General features: G+C 41.5%; 1 long non-coding RNA gene across 2 annotated transcripts in view; it reads left to right on the top strand.

The window, feature by feature from the left end:
• The window catches only part of LOC127942494 (uncharacterized), an 82,540-nt gene extending 58,978 nt beyond the window's left edge, over positions 1–23,562 (top strand). Inside the window, exon 3 of one of the 2 annotated variants that reach the window (XR_008149330.1) lies at positions 23,171–23,562. This is a non-coding gene — a long non-coding RNA (uncharacterized LOC127942494). Of the gene's footprint in view, positions 1–16,818; positions 17,203–23,170 lie in introns of those variants that run through there. The other variant, XR_008149329.1, reaches the window with a different exon arrangement.
• Positions 23,563–25,523: the final 1,961 nt, after the last annotated feature.

Here is a 25,523-nt window from a genome sequence, read left to right as displayed (position 1 = left end):
GATTTGACACTCCAGGCGGAGCTCTTGAGCGGATGACTTCACTCAAAGACATCTTTCCAGTCTAATTTTAATGATGCACTCTCTCTCTCTTTCACAAACACACACGTACACTCCTGTGCACACTCACACGCACGTGTGCACACTCACACGCATATGCAGTCAAAACACACAGACGCACACGAACTGGCTGGAAAACTATTTTTATTCAGGCTAGTGATACCTTGTTCCTAAAAAGACAAATGATTTCACGGGTTATTTCGTTTGGATGTATTTCTTGTTTTTATCGATGACTGGCTTCCTTTTTGTCACGCTTTAGACTGATGTACGGTCACATTGGATTTGAAAACGACATCCTTTCTTCCATAGATCCACGCTACCTGAAAGAAGGCCGCCTTCTGAATCCAACGATACCGGTTATGTGCACATCGGACCTACGCTTCAAAAGATACGGACAGGTAAGCTTTGGCCAATCAGATCGCATATGCTAACGAGGGTGGAATTAATGAGGGTGAAACTCGTTTTTATCTATATACCTAGCTGCAACTGACCCCAAACTAGCCCCTAAACCTTAACCCTCAAAACTGCTAGCCTTAGCCCCAAACAAAACTGCTAGCCTTAGCCCCACTGACCGTAACCCACTGACCCCTGGCCCCACCGTTTTTAAACGTGCCAGTCCCTAGACTCTGTAAACCTTTATCAACCAGACGCTTCATCAAATTCTGTACAGAAATATCATAAAACTAATATCATATTCTCCAGGATATAACCCTTGGCTTCTCGGTCGCCCTCTCCTGGATAAAACTGTGAATAGCCATGTGTAAAAAACTGATTAGGATTCCAATATTTTAGCAGGATTTGACACTCCAGGCGGAGCTCTTGAGCGGATGACTTCACTCAAAGACATCTTTCCAGTCTAATTTTAATGATGCACTCTCTCTCTCTTTCACAAACACACACGTACACTCCTGTGCACACTCACACGCACGTGTGCACACTCACACGCATATGCAGTCAAAACACACAGACGCACACGAACTGGCTGGAAAACTATTTTTATTCAGGCTAGTGATACCTTGTTCCTAAAAAGACAAATGATTTCACGGGTTATTTCGTTTGGATGTATTTCTTGTTTTTATCGATGACTGGCTTCCTTTTTGTCACGCTTTAGACTGATGTACGGTCACATTGGATTTGAAAACGACATCCTTTCTTCCATAGATCCACGCTACCTGAAAGAAGGCCGCCTTCTGAATCCAACGATACCAGTTATGTGCACATCGGACCTACGCTTCAAAAGATACGGACAGGTAAGCTTTGGCCAATCAGATCGCATATGCTAACGAGGGTGGAATTAATGAGGGTGAAACTCGTTTTTATCTATATACCTAGCTGCAACTGACCCCAAACTAGCCCCTAAACCTTAACCCTCAAAACTGCTAGCCTTAGCCCCAAACAAAACTGCTAGCCTTAGCCCCACTGACCGTAACCCACTGACCCCTGGCCCCACCGTTTTTAAACGTGCCAGTCCCTAGACTCTGTAAACCTTTATCAACCAGACGCTTCATCAAATTCTGTACAGAAATATCATAAAACTAATATCATATTCTCCAGGATATAACCCTTGGCTTCTCGGTCGCCCTCTCCTGGATAAAACTGTGAATAGCCATGTGTAAAAAACTGATTAGGATTCCAATATTTTAGCAGGATTTGACACTCCAGGCGGAGCTCTTGAGCGGATGACTTCACTCAAAGACATCTTTCCAGTCTAATTTTAATGATGCACTCTCTCTCTCTTTCACAAACACACACATACACTCCTGTGCACACTCACACGCACGTGTGCACACTCACACGCATATGCAGTCAAAACACACAGACGCACACGAACTGGCTGGAAAACTATTTTTATTCAGGCTAGTGATACCTTGTTCCTAAAAAGACAAATGATTTCACGGGTTATTTCGTTTGGATGTATATTGGAATATATTGGAAAAAATAAATATATATAATAATATATGCCTAATATATTACATGATACTGTGGGCCATGGCCGAAGCTCTGACCCAGGCCTTGGACGAGTTTGATGTCTTTATGGATATGGTGAACTGGACAACAGTTTGATCCAGGGATCAAACACCTCCCCAGATCACTGTGTCTGTTTTATGGTTCTGTTTTTAGTTCATGTAATAGTTTTAAGAGTTCTTTGGTTTTATGATTTAAATGTTATAGTTTTATTGTTTTGTTGTATGTTTTATAGTTAATAAAAAAAATGTTCACAATTCACATTTAAGAGTTCTGATTTGTTCTACCAATCATACTTTCTATATTTGTTCTAAAACAACAGTTTTGGGCAGATACCGGCAGAAATTAGTCACCAAGGGCAAGAAGGAGAAGGATGGCCAAACACCTGAGCCCAAAAGAGGCAAAAAACTAATGGTTAAAGATGAAAAAAGTGCTTCAGATTAGAATGGAGAGATGTTGGGATTTCTTTCTTTTCCTTTTGTTTGACCAAAACAGTTTGTCATAGGGAGCATTTGGTCATTTGCTGGTCCATTATCCCTCAGTCCTGCATGATCCTTCATTATTAATTTTTTTATAAACATTAATTGTTGCATGATCTGACGGACTAAGTTAATTTGATGCTACAAGGCTATCTCTCTGTGTGTGTGTGTGTGTGTGTGTGTGTGTGTCAGTGTGTCTTTGTGTCAATTTGAAATTGCTGCAAATGTACTGTGCCCACAGCTCACTGGCTCTGCTTCGGTGACATCACTGAAGGTGAGACTGCTTCCCCCCCACTGTTACTGTATCAACTGAGTGGAGGTGACAGTGAAATCAAAGCTGTCCTTTGGGATTTTTCATCAAAGTTTCACATCTGACCCGGACCCTCACTTACTTCGAGTCCTTTTGCAATGGCTGAACAAGCTGAGAGGAGGTAATATGTGTGTTTTTGTTTTACAATTGCATGTCTTTGTTTAACAGTTTAAACTGCAGTGTAAATAAACTGTAAACAAATGCTTTCCTTGCTTAGTATATTGTTTCCTGTCCGGATATCTATAAGCTCAGTCATCAAGAGGTTCACTGTCATTCACGTGTAGTCAAGCGTAAGATGTTGTTTATTGTTTTATGGAAAAGAATACAAATGAACCTAGCTGTTGGGTAAAGAAAGCTGAATGTTATTTGTCAATGGGCTAAGCTAAACCAAAAAACGTGTTTGCACTGGAATGTGTGCGTTAAAATTGTGTTATGAAATGTATTCCTGTTTTGATAGCAAAGTTAGAGTGATTTTTCAAGTTTTCAAGACTGTCTGTGCCTTTACAAAAACACTCTGCACTTTGAAGACCCATTGACACCATTACACAATGGAAATGCTAATGGCACAGGTCTCGCTCTGCTGCTGATGGCTGTTTTTTGTTGTTTGCCTTTCTAAATTTCTTTAACTCATGTCTGATTCTTTAAAATCATCTGTCAATTCTCCGTCATCGGTTAGGAACCTAGGTGTGCTATTTGATTGCAATCTTTCCTTAGAAAGCCACGTTTCTAGCATTTGTAAAACTGCATTTTTCCATCTCAAAAATATATCTAAATTACGGCCTATGCTCTCAATGTCAAATGCAGAAATGTTAATCCATGCATTTATGACCTCAAGGTTAGATTATTGTAATGCTCTATTGGATGGTTGTTCTGCACGCTTAGTAAACAAACTACAGCTAGTCCAAAATGCAGCAACAAGAGTTCTTACTAGAACCAGGAAGTATATGACCATACTAGCCCTGTCCTGTCAACACTGCACTGGCTCCCTATCAAACATCGTATAGATTTTAAAATATTGCTCATTACTTATAAAGCCCTGAATGGTTTTGCACCTCAGTATTTGAATGAGCTCCTTTTACATTATACTCCTCTACGTACGCTACGTTCTCAAAACTCAGGCAATTTGATAATACCTAGAATATCAAAATCAACTGCGGGCGGCAGATCCTTTTCCTATTTGGCGCCTAAACTCTGGAATAACCTACCTAACATTGTTCGGGAGGCAGACACACTCTTGCAGTTTAAATCTAGATTAAAGACCCATCTCTTTAACCTGGCTCACACATAACATACTAATATGCTTTTAATATCCAAATCCGTTAAAGGATTTTTAGGCTGCATTGATTAGGTAAACCGGAACCGGGAACACTTCCCATAACACCCTATGTACTTGCTATATCATTAGGCAAGGCAAGTTTATTTATATAGCACATTTCATACACAATGGTAATTCAAAGTGCTTTACATAAAAGAAAGTAAAATAATCATGAAGAAAAATAATAACAAAAATAAAACAAGCAATTTTAAAACTTTTAAAATGATTAAAACATTTAAAAACATTTAGAAAATGATTTTACATAAAAAAATAAAATAAAATAAAACATTGAAAATATAGTGCAATCAGTTCGGACATTGCACAGTGCTCATTCAATAAATGCACAGCTAAAAAGACGCGTTTTGAGTCTAGATTTAAATGTGACTAGTGTTTTAGCACATCTGATCTCTTCTGGAAGCTGCAGCCTTAAATTGAACTACTGGTTTCGTCTGGTCAGAGGAGAACTGAGCGTGGTTTCTCCCAAGGTTTTTTTCTCCATTCTGTCACCGATGGAGTTTCGGTTCCTTGCCGCTGTCGCCTCTGGCTTGTTCAGTTGGGGTCACTTCATCTACAGCGATGTCGTTGACTTGATTGCAAATAAATGCACAGACACTATTTAACTGAACAGAGATGACATCACTGAATTCAATGATGAACTGCCTTTAACTAACAATTTGCATTATTGACACACTGTTTTCCTAATGAATGTTGTTCAGTTGCTTCGACGCAATGTATTTTGTTTAAAGCGCTATATGAATAAAGGTGACTTGACTGACTTGACTTGTAGGAATCATTTATTTCATGTCCTCTCTCCCCCCTTTTTAGAAAAGCTGACCGGCGCTTCACTGCTTGGTTTGCCACAGACCGCAGGAGAACCTTCCTGTCCACCTGGCGAGAAACAGCACGCCGGAACAAATAGCCTCAGAGGTTCAAAAGACGGAGTCCAGCAAGCACTGGATGCTTAGAGCTAGGACGTGGGACCACAGCCACATTTGTGCCCTCCATTTGTGCAGAACCTCGCAGGAGAACTTCTGAACCGTGGCTTCTTCGTGACAGACCTGCCCCTGGGAGCCCGGAGCCGGAGGTTTGGCGGAGGAGGCTGATGACCCGTCCTGTCTTCATGAAAAATAAGTGTACTCTGACCGTGCAACACATGTGCGAAACACAAAAAGCACCACGAGAGGGTGAAACTCTATCCATCTATCTATCCATCTATCTATCCATCTATCCATCTATCCATCTATCTATCTATCTATCTATCTATCTATCTATCTATCTATCATATTCTCCAGGATATAACCCTTGGCTTCTCAGTCGCCCTCTCCTGGATAAAACTGTGAATAGCCATGTGTAAAAAACTGATTAGGATTCCAATATTTTAGCAGGATTTGACACTCCAGGCGGAGCTCTTGAGCGGATGACTTCACTCAAAGACATCTTTCCAGTCTAATTTTAATGATGCACTCTCTCTCTCTTTCACAAACACACACATACACTCCTGTGCACACTCACACGCACGTGTGCACACTCACACGCATATGCAGTCAAAACACACAGACGCACACGAACTGGCTGGAAAACTATTTTTATTCAGGCTAGTGATACCTTGTTCCTAAAAAGACAAATGATTTCACGGGTTATTTCGTTTGGATGTATTTCTTGTTTTTATCGATGACTGGCTTCCTTTTTGTCACGCTTTAGACTGATGTACGGTCACATTGGATTTGAAAACGACATCCTTTCTTCCATAGATCCACGCTACCTGAAAGAAGGCCGCCTTCTGAATCCAACGATACCAGTTATGTGCACATCGGACCTACGCTTCAAAAGATACGGACAGGTAAGCTTTGGCCAATCAGATCGCATATGCTAACGAGGGTGGAATTAATGAGGGTGAAACTCGTTTTTATCTATATACCTAACCCTAACTCTAACTCTAACCCTAACCCTAACCCTAACCCTAACCCTAACGGACGGGTAAGCTTTGGCCAATCAGATCGCATATGCTAACGAGGGTGGAATTAATGAGGGTGAAACTCGTTTTTATCTATATACCTAGCTGCAACTGACCCCAAACTAGCCCCTAAACCTTAACCCTCAAAACTGCTAGCCTTAGCCCCAAACAAAACTGCTAGCCTTAGCCCCACTGACCGTAACCCACTGACCCCTGGCCCCACCGTTTTTAAACGTGCCAGTCCCTAGACTCTGTAAACCTTTATCAACCAGACGCTTCATCAAATTCTGTACAGAAATATCATAAAACTAATATCATATTCTCCAGGATATAACCCTTGGCTTCTCGGTCGCCCTCTCCTGGATAAAACTGTGAATAGCCATGTGTAAAAAACTGATTAGGATTCCAATATTTTAGCAGGATTTGACACTCCAGGCGGAGCTCTTGAGCGGATGACTTCACTCAAAGACATCTTTCCAGTCTAATTTTAATGATGCACTCTCTCTCTCTTTCACAAACACACACATACACTCCTGTGCACACTCACACGCACGTGTGCACACTCACACGCATATGCAGTCAAAACACACAGACGCACACGAACTGGCTGGAAAACTATTTTTATTCAGGCTAGTGATACCTTGTTCCTAAAAAGACAAATGATTTCACGGGTTATTTCGTTTGGATGTATTTCTTGTTTTTATCGATGACTGGCTTCCTTTTTGTCACGCTTTAGACTGATGTACGGTCACATTGGATTTGAAAACGACATCCTTTCTTCCATAGATCCACGCTACCTGAAAGAAGGCCGCCTTCTGAATCCAACGATACCGGTTATGTGCACATCGGACCTACGCTTCAAAAGATACGGACAGGTAAGCTTTGGCCAATCAGATCGCATATGCTAACGAGGGTGGAATTAATGAGGGTGAAACTCGTTTTTATCTATATACCTAGCTGCAACTGACCCCAAACTAGCCCCTAAACCTTAACCCTCAAAACTGCTAGCCTTAGCCCCAAACAAAACTGCTAGCCTTAGCCCCACTGACCGTAACCCACTGACCCCTGGCCCCACCGTTTTTAAACGTGCCAGTCCCTAGACTCTGTAAACCTTTATCAACCAGACGCTTCATCAAATTCTGTACAGAAATATCATAAAACTAATATCATATTCTCCAGGATATAACCCTTGGCTTCTCGGTCGCCCTCTCCTGGATAAAACTGTGAATAGCCATGTGTAAAAAACTGATTAGGATTCCAATATTTTAGCAGGATTTGACACTCCAGGCGGAGCTCTTGAGCGGATGACTTCACTCAAAGACATCTTTCCAGTCTAATTTTAATGATGCACTCTCTCTCTCTTTCACAAACACACACATACACTCCTGTGCACACTCACACGCACGTGTGCACACTCACACGCATATGCAGTCAAAACACACAGACGCACACGAACTGGCTGGAAAACTATTTTTATTCAGGCTAGTGATACCTTGTTCCTAAAAAGACAAATGATTTGACGGGTTATTTCGTTTGGATGTATTTCTTGTTTTTATCGATGACTGGCTTCCTTTTTGTCACGCTTTAGACTGATGTACGGTCACATTGGATTTGAAAACGACATCCTTTCTTCCATAGATCCACGCTACCTGAAAGAAGGCCGCCTTCTGAATCCAACGATACCAGTTATGTGCACATCGGACCTACGCTTCAAAAGATACGGACAGGTAAGCTTTGGCCAATCAGATCGCATATGCTAACGAGGGTGGAATTAATGAGGGTGAAACTCGTTTTTATCTATATACCTAGCTGCAACTGACCCCAAACTAGCCCCTAAACCTTAACCCTCAAAACTGCTAGCCTTAGCCCCAAACAAAACTGCTAGCCTTAGCCCCACTGACCGTAACCCACTGACCCCTGGCCCCACCGTTTTTAAACGTGCCAGTCCCTAGACTCTGTAAACCTTTATCAACCAGACGCTTCATCAAATTCTGTACAGAAATATCATAAAACTAATATCATATTCTCCAGGATATAACCCTTGGCTTCTCGGTCGCCCTCTCCTGGATAAAACTGTGAATAGCCATGTGTAAAAAACTGATTAGGATTCCAATATTTTAGCAGGATTTGACACTCCAGGCGGAGCTCTTGAGCGGATGACTTCACTCAAAGACATCTTTCCAGTCTAATTTTAATGATGCACTCTCTCTCTCTTTCACAAACACACACATACACTCCTGTGCACACTCACACGCACGTGTGCACACTCACACGCATATGCAGTCAAAACACACAGACGCACACGAACTGGCTGGAAAACTATTTTTATTCAGGCTAGTGATACCTTGTTCCTAAAAAGACAAATGATTTCACGGGTTATTTCGTTTGGATGTATTTCTTGTTTTTATCGATGACTGGCTTCCTTTTTGTCACGCTTTAGACTGATGTACGGTCACATTGGATTTGAAAACGACATCCTTTCTTCCATAGATCCACGCTACCTGAAAGAAGGCCGCCTTCTGAATCCAACGATACCAGTTATGTGCACATCGGACCTACGCTTCAAAAGATACGGACAGGTAAGCTTTGGCCAATCAGATCGCATATGCTAACGAGGGTGGAATTAATGAGGGTGAAACTCGTTTTTATCTATATACCTAGCTGCAACTGACCCCAAACTAGCCCCTAAACCTTAACCCTCAAAACTGCTAGCCTTAGCCCCAAACAAAACTGCTAGCCTTAGCCCCACTGACCGTAACCCACTGACCCCTGGCCCCACCGTTTTTAAACGTGCCAGTCCCTAGACTCTGTAAACCTTTATCAACCAGACGCTTCATCAAATTCTGTACAGAAATATCATAAAACTAATATCATATTCTCCAGGATATAACCCTTGGCTTCTCGGTCGCCCTCTCCTGGATAAAACTGTGAATAGCCATGTGTAAAAAACTGATTAGGATTCCAATATTTTAGCAGGATTTGACACTCCAGGCGGAGCTCTTGAGCGGATGACTTCACTCAAAGACATCTTTCCAGTCTAATTTTAATGATGCACTCTCTCTCTCTTTCACAAACACACACATACACTCCTGTGCACACTCACACGCACGTGTGCACACTCACACGCATATGCAGTCAAAACACACAGACGCACACGAACTGGCTGGAAAACTATTTTTATTCAGGCTAGTGATACCTTGTTCCTAAAAAGACAAATGATTTCACGGGTTATTTCGTTTGGATGTATTTCTTGTTTTTATCGATGACTGGCTTCCTTTTTGTCACGCTTTAGACTGATGTACGGTCACATTGGATTTGAAAACGACATCCTTTCTTCCATAGATCCACGCTACCTGAAAGAAGGCCGCCTTCTGAATCCAACGATACCAGTTATGTGCACATCGGACCTACGCTTCAAAAGATACGGACAGGTAAGCTTTGGCCAATCAGATCGCATATGCTAACGAGGGTGGAATTAATGAGGGTGAAACTCGTTTTTATCTATATACCTAGCTGCAACTGACCCCAAACTAGCCCCTAAACCTTAACCCTCAAAACTGCTAGCCTTAGCCCCAAACAAAACTGCTAGCCTTAGCCCCACTGACCGTAACCCACTGACCCCTGGCCCCACCGTTTTTAAACGTGCCAGTCCCTAGACTCTGTAAACCTTTATCAACCAGACGCTTGATCAAATTCTGTACAGAAATATCATAAAACTAATATCATATTCTCCAGGATATAACCCTTGGCTTCTCGGTCGCCCTCTCCTGGATAAAACTGTGAATAGCCATGTGTAAAAAACTGATTAGGATTCCAATATTTTAGCAGGATTTGACACTCCAGGCGGAGCTCTTGAGCGGATGACTTCACTCAAAGACATCTTTCCAGTCTAATTTTAATGATGCACTCTCTCTCTCTTTCACAAACACACACATACACTCCTGTGCACACTCACACGCACGTGTGCACACTCACACGCATATGCAGTCAAAACACACAGACGCACACGAACTGGCTGGAAAACTATTTTTATTCAGGCTAGTGATACCTTGTTCCTAAAAAGACAAATGATTTCACGGGTTATTTCGTTTGGATGTATTTCTTGTTTTTATCGATGACTGGCTTCCTTTTTGTCACGCTTTAGACTGATGTACGGTCACATTGGATTTGAAAACGACATCCTTTCTTCCATAGATCCACGCTACCTGAAAGAAGGCCGCCTTCTGAATCCAACGATACCGGTTATGTGCACATCGGACCTACGCTTCAAAAGATACGGACAGGTAAGCTTTGGCCAATCAGATCGCATATGCTAACGAGGGTGGAATTAATGAGGGTGAAACTCGTTTTTATCTATATACCTAGCTGCAACTGACCCCAAACTAGCCCCTAAACCTTAACCCTCAAAACTGCTAGCCTTAGCCCCAAACAAAACTGCTAGCCTTAGCCCCACTGACCGTAACCCACTGACCCCTGGCCCCACCGTTTTTAAACGTGCCAGTCCCTAGACTCTGTAAACCTTTATCAACCAGACGCTTCATCAAATTCTGTACAGAAATATCATAAAACTAATATCATATTCTCCAGGATATAACCCTTGGCTTCTCGGTCGCCCTCTCCTGGATAAAACTGTGAATAGCCATGTGTAAAAAACTGATTAGGATTCCAATATTTTAGCAGGATTTGACACTCCAGGCGGAGCTCTTGAGCGGATGACTTCACTCAAAGACATCTTTCCAGTCTAATTTTAATGATGCACTCTCTCTCTCTTTCACAAACACACACATACACTCCTGTGCACACTCACACGCACGTGTGCACACTCACACGCATATGCAGTCAAAACACACAGACGCACACGAACTGGCTGGAAAACTATTTTTATTCAGGCTAGTGATACCTTGTTCCTAAAAAGACAAATGATTTCACGGGTTATTTCGTTTGGATGTATTTCTTGTTTTTATCGATGACTGGCTTCCTTTTTGTCACGCTTTAGACTGATGTACGGTCACATTGGATTTGAAAACGACATCCTTTCTTCCATAGATCCACGCTACCTGAAAGAAGGCCGCCTTCTGAATCCAACGATACCGGTTATGTGCACATCGGACCTACGCTTCAAAAGATACGGACAGGTAAGCTTTGGCCAATCAGATCGCATATGCTAACGAGGGTGGAATTAATGAGGGTGAAACTCGTTTTTATCTATATACCTAGCTGCAACTGACCCCAAACTAGCCCCTAAACCTTAACCCTCAAAACTGCTAGCCTTAGCCCCAAACAAAACTGCTAGCCTTAGCCCCACTGACCGTAACCCACTGACCCCTGGCCCCACCGTTTTTAAACGTGCCAGTCCCTAGACTCTGTAAACCTTTATCAACCAGACGCTTCATCAAATTCTGTACAGAAATATCATAAAACTAATATCATATTCTCCAGGATATAACCCTTGGCTTCTCGGTCGCCCTCTCCTGGATAAAACTGTGAATAGCCATGTGTAAAAAACTGATTAGGATTCCAATATTTTAGCAGGATTTGACACTCCAGGCGGAGCTCTTGAGCGGATGACTTCACTCAAAGACATCTTTCCAGTCTAATTTTAATGATGCACTCTCTCTCTCTTTCACAAACACACACATACACTCCTGTGCACACTCACACGCACGTGTGCACACTCACACGCATATGCAGTCAAAACACACAGACGCACACGAACTGGCTGGAAAACTATTTTTATTCAGGCTAGTGATACCTTGTTCCTAAAAAGACAAATGATTTCACGGGTTATTTCGTTTGGATGTATTTCTTGTTTTTATCGATGACTGGCTTCCTTTTTGTCACGCTTTAGACTGATGTACGGTCACATTGGATTTGAAAACGACATCCTTTCTTCCATAGATCCACGCTACCTGAAAGAAGGCCGCCTTCTGAATCCAACGATACCGGTTATGTGCACATCGGACCTACGCTTCAAAAGATACGGACAGGTAAGCTTTGGCCAATCAGATCGCATATGCTAACGAGGGTGGAATTAATGAGGGTGAAACTCGTTTTTATCTATATACCTAGCTGCAACTGACCCCAAACTAGCCCCTAAACCTTAACCCTCAAAACTGCTAGCCTTAGCCCCAAACAAAACTGCTAGCCTTAGCCCCACTGACCGTAACCCACTGACCCCTGGCCCCACCGTTTTTAAACGTGCCAGTCCCTAGACTCTGTAAACCTTTATCAACCAGACGCTTCATCAAATTCTGTACAGAAATATCATAAAACTAATATCATATTCTCCAGGATATAACCCTTGGCTTCTCGGTCGCCCTCTCCTGGATAAAACTGTGAATAGCCATGTGTAAAAAACTGATTAGGATTCCAATATTTTAGCAGGATTTGACACTCCAGGCGGAGCTCTTGAGCGGATGACTTCACTCAAAGACATCTTTCCAGTCTAATTTTAATGATGCACTCTCTCTCTCTTTCACAAACACACACATACACTCCTGTGCACACTCACACGCACGTGTGCACACTCACACGCATATGCAGTCAAAACACACAGACGCACACGAACTGGCTGGAAAACTATTTTTATTCAGGCTAGTGATACCTTGTTCCTAAAAAGACAAATGATTTCACGGGTTATTTCGTTTGGATGTATTTCTTGTTTTTATCGATGACTGGCTTCCTTTTTGTCACGCTTTAGACTGATGTACGGTCACATTGGATTTGAAAACGACATCCTTTCTTCCATAGATCCACGCTACCTGAAAGAAGGCCGCCTTCTGAATCCAACGATACCGGTTATGTGCACATCGGACCTACGCTTCAAAAGATACGGACAGGTAAGCTTTGGCCAATCAGATCGCATATGCTAACGAGGGTGGAATTAATGAGGGTGAAACTCGTTTTTATCTATATACCTAGCTGCAACTGACCCCAAACTAGCCCCTAAACCTTAACCCTCAAAACTGCTAGCCTTAGCCCCAAACAAAACTGCTAGCCTTAGCCCCACTGACCGTAACCCACTGACCCCTGGCCCCACCGTTTTTAAACGTGCCAGTCCCTAGACTCTGTAAACCTTTATCAACCAGACGCTTCATCAAATTCTGTACAGAAATATCATAAAACTAATATCATATTCTCCAGGATATAACCCTTGGCTTCTCGGTCGCCCTCTCCTGGATAAAACTGTGAATAGCCATGTGTAAAAAACTGATTAGGATTCCAATATTTTAGCAGGATTTGACACTCCAGGCGGAGCTCTTGAGCGGATGACTTCACTCAAAGACATCTTTCCAGTCTAATTTTAATGATGCACTCTCTCTCTCTTTCACAAACACACACATACACTCCTGTGCACACTCACACGCACGTGTGCACACTCACACGCATATGCAGTCAAAACACACAGACGCACACGAACTGGCTGGAAAACTATTTTTATTCAGGCTAGTGATACCTTGTTCCTAAAAAGACAAATGATTTCACGGGTTATTTCGTTTGGATGTATATTGGAATATATTGGAAAAAATACATATATATAATAATATATGCCTAATATATTACATGATACTGTGGGCCATGGCCGAAGCTCTGACCCAGGCCTTGGACGAGTTTGATGTCTTTATGGATATGGTGAACTGGACAACAGTTTGATCCAGGGATCAAACACCTCCCCAGATCACTGTGTCTGTTTTATGGTTCTGTTTTTAGTTCATGTAATAGTTTTAAGAGTTCTTTGGTTTTATGATTTAAATGTTATAGTTTTATTGTTTTGTTGTATGTTTTATAGTTAATAAAAAAAATGTTCACAATTCACATTTAAGAGTTCTGATTTGTTCTACCAATCATACTTTCTATATTTGTTCTAAAACAACAGTTTTGGGCAGATACCGGCAGAAATTAGTCACCAAGGGCAAGAAGGAGAAGGATGGCCAAACACCTGAGCCCAAAAGAGGCAAAAAACTAATGGTTAAAGATGAAAAAAGTGCTTCAGATTAGAATGGAGAGATGTTGGGATTTCTTTCTTTTGCTTTTGTTTGACCAAAACAGTTTGTCATAGGGAGCATTTGGTCATTTGCTGGTCCATTATCCCTCAGTCCTGCATGATCCTTCATTATTTATTTTTTTATAAACATTAATTGTTGCATGATCTGACGGACTAAGTTAATTTGATGCTACAAGGCTATCTGTGTGTGTGTGTGTGTGTGTGTGTGTGTGTGTGTGTCTTTGTGTCAGTTTGAAATTGCTGCAAATGTACTGTGCCCACAGCTCACTGGCTCTGCTTCGGTGACATCACTGAAGGTGAGACTGCTTCCCCCCCCACTGTTACTGTATCAACTGAGTGGAGGTGACAGTGAAATCAAAGCTGTCCTTTGGGATTTTTCATCAAAGTTTCACATCTGACCCGGACCCTCACTTACTTCGAGTCCTTTTGCAATGGCTGAACAAGCTGAGAGGAGGTAATATGTGTGTTTCTGTTTTACAATTGCATGTCTTTGTTTAACAGTTGAAACTGCAGTGTAAATAAACTGTAAACAAATGCTTTCCTTGCTTAGTATATTGTTTCCTGTCCGGATATCTATAAGCTCAGTCATCAAGAGGTTCACTGTCATTCACGTGTAGTCAAGCGTAAGATGTTGTTTATTGTTTTATGGAAAAGAATACAAATGAACCTAGCTGTTGGGTAAAGAAAGCTGAATGTTATTTGTCAATGGGCTAAGCTAAACCAAAAAACGTGTTTGCACTGGAATGTGTGCGTTAAAATTGTGTTATGAAATGTATTCCTGTTTTGATAGCAAAGTTAGAGTGATTTTTCAAGTTTTCAAGACTGTCTGTGCCTTTACAAAAACACTCTGCACTTTGAAGACCCATTGACACCATTACACAATGGAAATGCTAATGGCACAGGTCTCGCTCTGCTGCTGATGGCTGTTTTTTGTTGTTTGCCTTTCTAAATTTCTTTAACTCATGTCTGATTCTTTAAAATCATCTGTCAATTCTCCGTCATCGGTTAGGAACCTAGGTGTGCTATTTGATTGCAATCTTTCCTTAGAAAGCCACGTTTCTAGCATTTGTAAAACTGCATTTTTCCATCTCAAAAATATATCTAAATTACGGCCTATGCTCTCAATGTCAAATGCAGAAATGTTAATCCATGCATTTATGACCTCAAGGTTAGATTATTGTAATGCTCTATTGGATGGTTGTTCTGCACGCTTAGTAAACAAACTACAGCTAGTCCAAAATGCAGCAGCAAGAGTTCTTACTAGAACCAGGAAGTATATGACCATACTAGCCCTGTCCTGTCAACACTGCACTGGCTCCCTATCAAACATCGTATAGATTTTAAAATATTGCTCATTACTTATAAAGCCCTGAATGGTTTTGCACCTCAGTATTTGAATGAGCTCCTTTTACATTATACTCCTCTACGTACGCTACGTTCTCAAAACTCAGGCAATTTGATAATACCTAGAATATCAAAATCAACTGCGGGCGGCAGATCCTTTTCCTATTTGGCGCCTAAACTCTGGAATAACCTACCTAACATTGTTCGGGAGGCAGACACACTCTTGCAGTTTAAATCTAGATTAAAGAACCATCTCTTTAACCTGGCTCACACATAACATACTAATATGCTTTTAATATCCAAATCCGTTAAAGGATTTTTAGGCTGCATTGATTAGGTAAACCGGAACCGGGAACACTTCCCATAACACCCTATGTACTTGCTATATCAGTAGGCAAGGCAAGTTTATTTATATAGCACATTTCATACACAATGGTAATTCAAAGTGCTTTACATAAAAGAAAGTAAAATAATCATGAAGAAAAATAATAACAAAAATAAAACAAGCAATTTTAAAACTTTTAAAATGATTAAAACATTTAAAAACATTTAGAAAATGATTTTACATAAAAAAATAAAATAAAATAAAACATTGAAAATATAGTGCAATCAGTTCGGACATTGCACAGTGCTCATTCAATAAATGCACAGCTAAAAAGACGCGTTTTGAGTCTAGATTTAAATGTGACTAGTGTTTTAGCACATCTGATCTCTTCTGGAAGCTGCAGCCTTAAATTGAACTACTGGTTTCGTCTGGTCAGAGGAGAACTGAGCCTGGTTTCTCCCAAGGTCTTTTTCTCCATTCTGTCACCGATGGAGTTTCGGTTCCTTGCCGCTGTCGCCTCTGGCTTGTTCAGTTGGGGTCACTTCATCTACAGCGATGTCGTTGACTTGATTGCAAATAAATGCACAGACACTATTTAACTGAACGGAGATGACATCACTGAATTCAATGATGAACTGCCTTTAACTAACAATTTGCATTATTGACACACTGTTTTCCTAATGAATGTTGTTCAGTTGCTTCGACGCAATGTATTTTGTTTAAAGCGCTATATGAATAAAGGTGACTTGACTGACTTGACTTGTAGGAATCATTTATTTCATGTCCTCTCTCCCCCCTTTTTAGAAAAGCTGACCGGCGCTTCACTGCTTGGTTTGCCACAGACCGCAGGAGAACCTACCTGTCCACCTGGCGAGAAACAGCACGCCGGAACAAATAGCCTCAGAGGTTCAAAAGACGGAGTCCAGCAAGCACTGGATGCTTAGAGCTAGGACGTGGGACCACAGCCACATTTGTGCCCTCCATTTGTGCAGAACCTCGCAGGAGAACTTCTGAACCGTGGCTTCTTCGTGACAGACCTGCCCCCTGGGAGCCCGGAGCCGGAGGTTTGGCGGAAGAGGCTGATGACCCGTCCTGTCTTCATGAAAAATAAGTGTACTCTGACCGTGCAACACATGTGCGAAACACAAAAAGCACCACGAGAGGGTGAAACTCTATCCATCTATCTATCCATCTATCTATCCATCTATCCATCTATCCATCTATCTATCTATCTATCTATCTATCTATCTATCTATCTATCTATCATATTCTCCAGGATATAACCCTTGGCTTCTCAGTCGCCCTCTCCTGGATAAAACTGTGAATAGCCATGTGTAAAAAACTGATTAGGATTCCAATATTTTAGCAGGATTTGACACTCCAGGCGGAGCTCTTGAGCGGATGACTTCACTCAAAGACATCTTTCCAGTCTAATTTTAATGATGCACTCTCTCTCTCTTTCACAAACACACACATACACTCCTGTGCACACTCACACGCACGTGTGCACACTCACACGCATATGCAGTCAAAACACACAGACGCACACGAACTGGCTGGAAAACTATTTTTATTCAGGCTAGTGATACCTTGTTCCTAAAAAGACAAATGATTTCACGGGTTATTTCGTTTGGATGTATTTCTTGTTTTTATCGATGACTGGCTTCCTTTTTGTCACGCTTTAGACTGATGTACGGTCACATTGGATTTGAAAACGACATCCTTTCTTCCATAGATCCACGCTACCTGAAAGAAGGCCGCCTTCTGAATCCAACGATACCAGTTATGTGCACATCGGACCTACGCTTCAAAAGATACGGACAGGTAAGCTTTGGCCAATCAGATCGCATATGCTAACGAGGGTGGAATTAATGAGGGTGAAACTCGTTTTTATCTATATACCTAGCTGCAACTGACCCCAAACTAGCCCCTAAACCTTAACCCTCAAAACTGCTAGCCTTAGCCCCAAACAAAACTGCTAGCCTTAGCCCCACTGACCGTAACCCACTGACCCCTGGCCCCACCGTTTTTAAACGTGCCAGTCCCTAGACTCTGTAAACCTTTATCAACCAGACGCTTCATCAAATTCTGTACAGAAATATCATAAAACTAATATCATATTCTCCAGGATATAACCCTTGGCTTCTCGGTCGCCCTCTCCTGGATAAAACTGTGAATAGCCATGTGTAAAAAACTGATTAGGATTCCAATATTTTAGCAGGATTTGACACTCCAGGCGGAGCTCTTGAGCGGATGACTTCACTCAAAGACATCTTTCCAGTCTAATTTTAATGATGCACTCTCTCTCTCTTTCACAAACACACACATACACTCCTGTGCACACTCACACGCACGTGTGCACACTCACACGCATATGCAGTCAAAACACACAGACGCACACGAACTGGCTGGAAAACTATTTTTATTCAGGCTAGTGATACCTTGTTCCTAAAAAGACAAATGATTTCACGGGTTATTTCGTTTGGATGTATTTCTTGTTTTTATCGATGACTGGCTTCCTTTTTGTCACGCTTTAGACTGATGTACGGTCACATTGGATTTGAAAACGACATCCTTTCTTCCATAGATCCACGCTACCTGAAAGAAGGCCGCCTTCTGAATCCAACGATACCAGTTATGTGCACATCGGACCTACGCTTCAAAAGATACGGACAGGTAAGCTTTGGCCAATCAGATCGCATATGCTAACGAGGGTGGAATTAATGAGGGTGAAACTCGTTTTTATCTATATACCTAGCTGCAACTGACCCCAAACTAGCCCCTAAACCTTAACCCTCAAAACTGCTAGCCTTAGCCCCAAACAAAACTGCTAGCCTTAGCCCCACTGACCGTAACCCACTGACCCCTGGCCCCACCGTTTTTAAACGTGCCAGTCCCTAGACTCTGTAAACCTTTATCAACCAGACGCTTCATCAAATTCTGTACAGAAATATCATAAAACTAATATCATATTCTCCAGGATATAACCCTTGGCTTCTCGGTCGCCCTCTCCTGGATAAAACTGTGAATAGCCATGTGTAAAAAACTGATTAGGATTCCAATATTTTAGCAGGATTTGACACTCCAGGCGGAGCTCTTGAGCGGATGACTTCACTCAAAGACATCTTTCCAGTCTAATTTTAATGATGCACTCTCTCTCTCTTTCACAAACACACACATACACTCCTGTGCACACTCACACGCACGTGTGCACACTCACACGCATATGCAGTCAAAACACACAGACGCACACGAACTGGCTGGAAAACTATTTTTATTCAGGCTAGTGATACCTTGTTCCTAAAAAGACAAATGATTTCACGGGTTATTTCGTTTGGATGTATTTCTTGTTTTTATCGATGACTGGCTTCCTTTTTGTCACGCTTTAGACTGATGTACGGTCACATTGGATTTGAAAACGACATCCTTTCTTCCATAGATCCACGCTACCTGAAAGAAGGCCGCCTTCTGAATCCAACGATACCAGTTATGTGCACATCGGACCTACGCTTCAAAAGATACGGACAGGTAAGCTTTGGCCAATCAGATCGCATATGCTAACGAGGGTGGAATTAATGAGGGTGAAACTCGTTTTTATCTATATACCTAGCTGCAACTGACCCCAAACTAGCCCCTAAACCTTAACCCTCAAAACTGCTAGCCTTAGCCCCAAACAAAACTGCTAGCCTTAGCCCCACTGACCGTAACCCACTGACCCCTGGCCCCACCGTTTTTAAACGTGCCAGTCCCTAGACTCTGTAAACCTTTATCAACCAGACGCTTCATCAAATTCTGTACAGAAATATCATAAAACTAATATCATATTCTCCAGGATATAACCCTTGGCTTCTCGGTCGCCCTCTCCTGGATAAAACTGTGAATAGCCATGTGTAAAAAACTGATTAGGATTCCAATATTTTAGCAGGATTTGACACTCCAGGCGGAGCTCTTGAGCGGATGACTTCACTCAAAGACATCTTTCCAGTCTAATTTTAATGATGCACTCTCTCTCTCTTTCACAAACACACACATACACTCCTGTGCACACTCACACGCACGTGTGCACACTCACACGCATATGCAGTCAAAACACACAGACGCACACGAACTGGCTGGAAAACTATTTTTATTCAGGCTAGTGATACCTTGTTCCTAAAAAGACAAATGATTTCACGGGTTATTTCGTTTGGATGTATATTGGAATATATTGGAAAAAATACATATATATAATAATATATGCCTAATATATTACATGATACTGTGGGCCATGGCCGAAGCTCTGACCCAGGCCTTGGACGAGTTTGATGTCTTTATGGATATGGTGAACTGGACAACAGTTTGATCCAGGGATCAAACACCTCCCCAGATCACTGTGTCTGTTTTATGGTTCTGTTTTTAGTTCATGTAATAGTTTTAAGAGTTCTTTGGTTTTATGATTTAAATGTTATAGTTTTATTGTTTTGTTGTATGTTTTATAGTTAATAAAAAAAATGTTCACAATTCACATTTAAGAGTTCTGATTTGTTCTACCAATCATACTTTCTATATTTGTTCTAAAACAACAGTTTTGGGCAGATACCGGCAGAAATTAGTCACCAAGGGCAAGAAGGAGAAGGATGGCCAAACACCTGAGCCCAAAAGAGGCAAAAAACTAATGGTTAAAGATGAAAAAAGTGCTTCAGATTAGAATGGAGAGATGTTGGGATTTCTTTCTTTTGCTTTTGTTTGACCAAAACAGTTTGTCATAGGGAGCATTTGGTCATTTGCTGGTCCATTATCCCTCAGTCCTGCATGATCCTTCATTATTTATTTTTTTATAAACATTAATTGTTGCATGATCTGACGGACTAAGTTAATTTGATGCTACAAGGCTATCTGTGTGTGTGTGTGTGTGTGTGTGTCTTTGTGTCAGTTTGAAATTGCTGCAAATGTACTGTGCCCACAGCTCACTGGCTCTGCTTCGGTGACATCACTGAAGGTGAGACTGCTTCCCCCCCCACTGTTACTGTATCAACTGAGTGGAGGTGACAGTGAAATCAAAGCTGTCCTTTGGGATTTTTCATCAAAGTTTCACATCTGACCCGGACCCTCACTTACTTCGAGTCCTTTTGCAATGGCTGAACAAGCTGAGAGGAGGTAATATGTGTGTTTCTGTTTTACAATTGCATGTCTTTGTTTAACAGTTGAAACTGCAGTGTAAATAAACTGTAAACAAATGCTTTCCTTGCTTAGTATATTGTTTCCTGTCCGGATATCTATAAGCTCAGTCATCAAGAGGTTCACTGTCATTCACGTGTAGTCAAGCGTAAGATGTTGTTTATTGTTTTATGGAAAAGAATACAAATGAACCTAGCTGTTGGGTAAAGAAAGCTGAATGTTATTTGTCAATGGGCTAAGCTAAACCAAAAAACGTGTTTGCACTGGAATGTGTGCGTTAAAATTGTGTTATGAAATGTATTCCTGTTTTGATAGCAAAGTTAGAGTGATTTTTCAAGTTTTCAAGACTGTCTGTGCCTTTACAAAAACACTCTGCACTTTGAAGACCCATTGACACCATTACACAATGGAAATGCTAATGGCACAGGTCTCGCTCTGCTGCTGATGGCTGTTTTTTGTTGTTTGCCTTTCTAAATTTCTTTAACTCATGTCTGATTCTTTAAAATCATCTGTCAATTCTCCGTCATCGGTTAGGAACCTAGGTGTGCTATTTGATTGCAATCTTTCCTTAGAAAGCCACGTTTCTAGCATTTGTAAAACTGCATTTTTCCATCTCAAAAATATATCTAAATTACGGCCTATGCTCTCAATGTCAAATGCAGAAATGTTAATCCATGCATTTATGACCTCAAGGTTAGATTATTGTAATGCTCTATTGGATGGTTGTTCTGCATACTTAGTAAACAAACTACAGCTAGTCCAAAATGCAGCAGCAAGAGTTCTTACTAGAACCAGGAAGTATATGACCATACTAGCCCTGTCCTGTCAACACTGCACTGGCTCCCTATCAAACATCGTATAGATTTTAAAATATTGCTCATTACTTATAAAGCCCTGAATGGTTTTGCACCTCAGTATTTGAATGAGCTCCTTTTACATTATACTCCTCTACGTACGCTACGTTCTCAAAACTCAGGCAATTTGATAATACCTAGAATATCAAAATCAACTGCGGGCGGCAGATCCTTTTCCTATTTGGCGCCTAAACTCTGGAATAACCTACCTAACATTGTTCGGGAGGCAGACACACTCTTGCAGTTTAAATCTAGATTAAAGAACCATCTCTTTAACCTGGCTCACACATAACATACTAATATGCTTTTAATATCCAAATCCGTTAAAGGATTTTTAGGCTGCATTGATTAGGTAAACCGGAACCGGGAACACTTCCCATAACACCCTATGTACTTGCTATATCAGTAGGCAAGGCAAGTTTATTTATATAGCACATTTCATACACAATGGTAATTCAAAGTGCTTTACATAAAAGAAAGTAAAATAATCATGAAGAAAAATAATAACAAAAATAAAACAAGCAATTTTAAAACTTTTAAAATGATTAAAACATTTAAAAACATTTAGAAAATGATTTTACATAAAAAAAATAAAATAAAATAAAACATTGAAAATATAGTGCAATCAGTTCGGACATTGCACAGTGCTCATTCAATAAATGCACAGCTAAAAAGACGCGTTTTGAGTCTAGATTTAAATGTGACTAGTGTTTTAGCACATCTGATCTCTTCTGGAAGCTGCAGCCTTAAATTGAACTACTGGTTTCGTCTGGTCAGAGGAGAACTGAGCCTGGTTTCTCCCAAGGTCTTTTTCTCCATTCTGTCACCGATGGAGTTTCGGTTCCTTGCCGCTGTCGCCTCTGGCTTGTTCAGTTGGGGTCACTTCATCTACAGCGATGTCGTTGACTTGATTGCAAATAAATGCACAGACACTATTTAACTGAACGGAGATGACATCACTGAATTCAATGATGAACTGCCTTTAACTAACAATTTGCATTATTGACACACTGTTTTCCTAATGAATGTTGTTCAGTTGCTTCGACGCAATGTATTTTGTTTAAAGCGCTATATGAATAAAGGTGACTTGACTGACTTGACTTGTAGGAATCATTTATTTCATGTCCTCTCTCCCCCCTTTTTAGAAAAGCTGACCGGCGCTTCACTGCTTGGTTTGCCACAGACCGCAGGAGAACCTACCTGTCCACCTGGCGAGAAACAGCACGCCGGAACAAATAGCCTCAGAGGTTCAAAAGACGGAGTCCAGCAAGCACTGGATGCTTAGAGCTAGGACGTGGGACCACAGCCACATTTGTGCCCTCCATTTGTGCAGAACCTCGCAGGAGAACTTCTGAACCGTGGCTTCTTCGTGACAGACCTGCCCCCTGGGAGCCCGGAGCCGGAGGTTTGGCGGAAGAGGCTGATGACCCGTCCTGTCTTCATGAAAAATAAGTGTACTCTGACCGTGCAACACATGTGCGAAACACAAAAAGCACCACGAGAGGGTGAAACTCTATCCATCTATCTATCCATCTATCTATCCATCTATCCATCTATCCATCTATCTATCTATCTATCTATCTATCTATCTATCTATCTATCTATCTATCTATCATATTCTCCAGGATATAACCCTTGGCTTCTCAGTCGCCCTCTCCTGGATAAAACTGTGAATAGCCATGTGTAAAAAACTGATTAGGATTCCAATATTTTAGCAGGATTTGACACTCCAGGCGGAGCTCTTGAGCGGATGACTTCACTCAAAGACATCTTTCCAGTCTAATTTTAATGATGCACTCTCTCTCTCTTTCACAAACACACACATACACTCCTGTGCACACTCACACGCACGTGTGCACACTCACACGCATATGCAGTCAAAACACACAGACGCACACGAACTGGCTGGAAAACTATTTTTATTCAGGCTAGTGATACCTTGTTCCTAAAAAGACAAATGATTTCACGGGTTATTTCGTTTGGATGTATTTCTTGTTTTTATCGATGACTGGCTTCCTTTTTGTCACGCTTTAGACTGATGTACGGTCACATTGGATTTGAAAACGACATCCTTTCTTCCATAGATCCACGCTACCTGAAAGAAGGCCGCCTTCTGAATCCAACGATACCAGTTATGTGCACATCGGACCTACGCTTCAAAAGATACGGACAGGTAAGCTTTGGCCAATCAGATCGCATATGCTAACGAGGGTGGAATTAATGAGGGTGAAACTCGTTTTTATCTATATACCTAACCCTAACCCTAACCCATACCTAGCTGCAACTGACCCCAAACTAGCCCCTAAACCTTAACCCTCAAAACTGCTAGCCTTAGCCCCAAACAAAACTGCTAGCCTTAGCCCCACTGACCATAACCCACTGACCCCTGGCCCCACCGTTTTTAAACGTGCCAGTCCCTAGACTCTGTAAACCTTTATCAACCAGACGCTTCATCAAATTCTGTACAGAAATATCATAAAACTAATATCATATTCTCCAGGATATAACCCTTGGCTTCTCGGTCGCCCTCTCCTGGATAAAACTGTGAATAGCCATGTGTAAAAAACTGATTAGGATTCCAATATTTTAGCAGGATTTGACACTCCAGGCGGAGCTCTTGAGCGGATGACTTCACTCAAAGACATCTTTCCAGTCTAATTTTAATGATGCACTCTCTCTCTCTTTCACAAACACACACATACAGTCCTGTGCACACTCACACGCACGTGTGCACACTTACACACATATGCAGTCACTATTTTTATTCAGGCTAGTGATACCTTGTTCCTAAAAAGACAAATGATTTCACGGGTTATTTCGTTTGGATGTATTTCTTGTTTTTATCGATGACTGGCTTCCTTTTTGTCACGCTTTAGACTGATGTACGGTCACATTGGATTTGAAAACGACATCCTTTCTTCCATAGATCCACGCTACCTGAAAGAAGGCCGCCTTCTGAATCCAACGATACCAGTTATGTGCACATCGGACCTACGCTTCAAAAGATACGGACAGGTAAGCTTTGGCCAATCAGATCGCATATGCTAACGAGGGTGGAATTAATGAGGGTGAAACTCGTTTTTATCTATATACCTAGCTGCAACTGACCCCAAACTAGCCCCTAAACCTTAACCCTCAAAACTGCTAGCCTTAGCCCCAAACAAAACTGCTAGCCTTAGCCCCACTGACCATAACCCACTGACCCCTGGCCCCACCGTTTTTAAACGTGCCAGTCCCTAGACTCTGTAAACCTTTATCAACCAGACGCTTCATCAAATTCTGTACAGAAATATCATAAAACTAATATCATATTCTCCAGGATATAACCCTTGGCTTCTCGGTCGCCCTCTCCTGGATAAGACTGTGAATAGCCATGTGTAAAAAACTGATTAGGATTCCAATATTTTAGCAGGATTTGACACTCCAGGCGGAGCTCTTGAGCGGATGACTTCACTCAAAGACATCTTTCCAGTCTAATTTTAATGATGCACTCTCTCTCTCTTTCGCAAACACACACATACACTCCTGTGCACACTCACACGCACGTGTGCACACTCACACGCATATGCAGTCAAAACACACAGACGCACACGAACTGGCTGGAAAACTATTTTTATTCAGGCTAGTGATACCTTGTTCCTAAAAAGACAAATGATTTCACGGGTTATTTCGTTTGGATGTATTTCTTGTTTTTATCGATGACTGGCTTCCTTTTTGTCACGCTTTAGACTGATGTACGGTCACATTGGATTTGAAAA

This window comes from Carassius gibelio, chromosome A22, assembly GCF_023724105.1.
Source record: "Carassius gibelio isolate Cgi1373 ecotype wild population from Czech Republic chromosome A22, carGib1.2-hapl.c, whole genome shotgun sequence".
NCBI classification, from domain to species: Eukaryota; Metazoa; Chordata; class Actinopteri; order Cypriniformes; family Cyprinidae; genus Carassius; species Carassius gibelio.
This window is presented reverse-complemented; position numbering and strand designations above follow the sequence as displayed.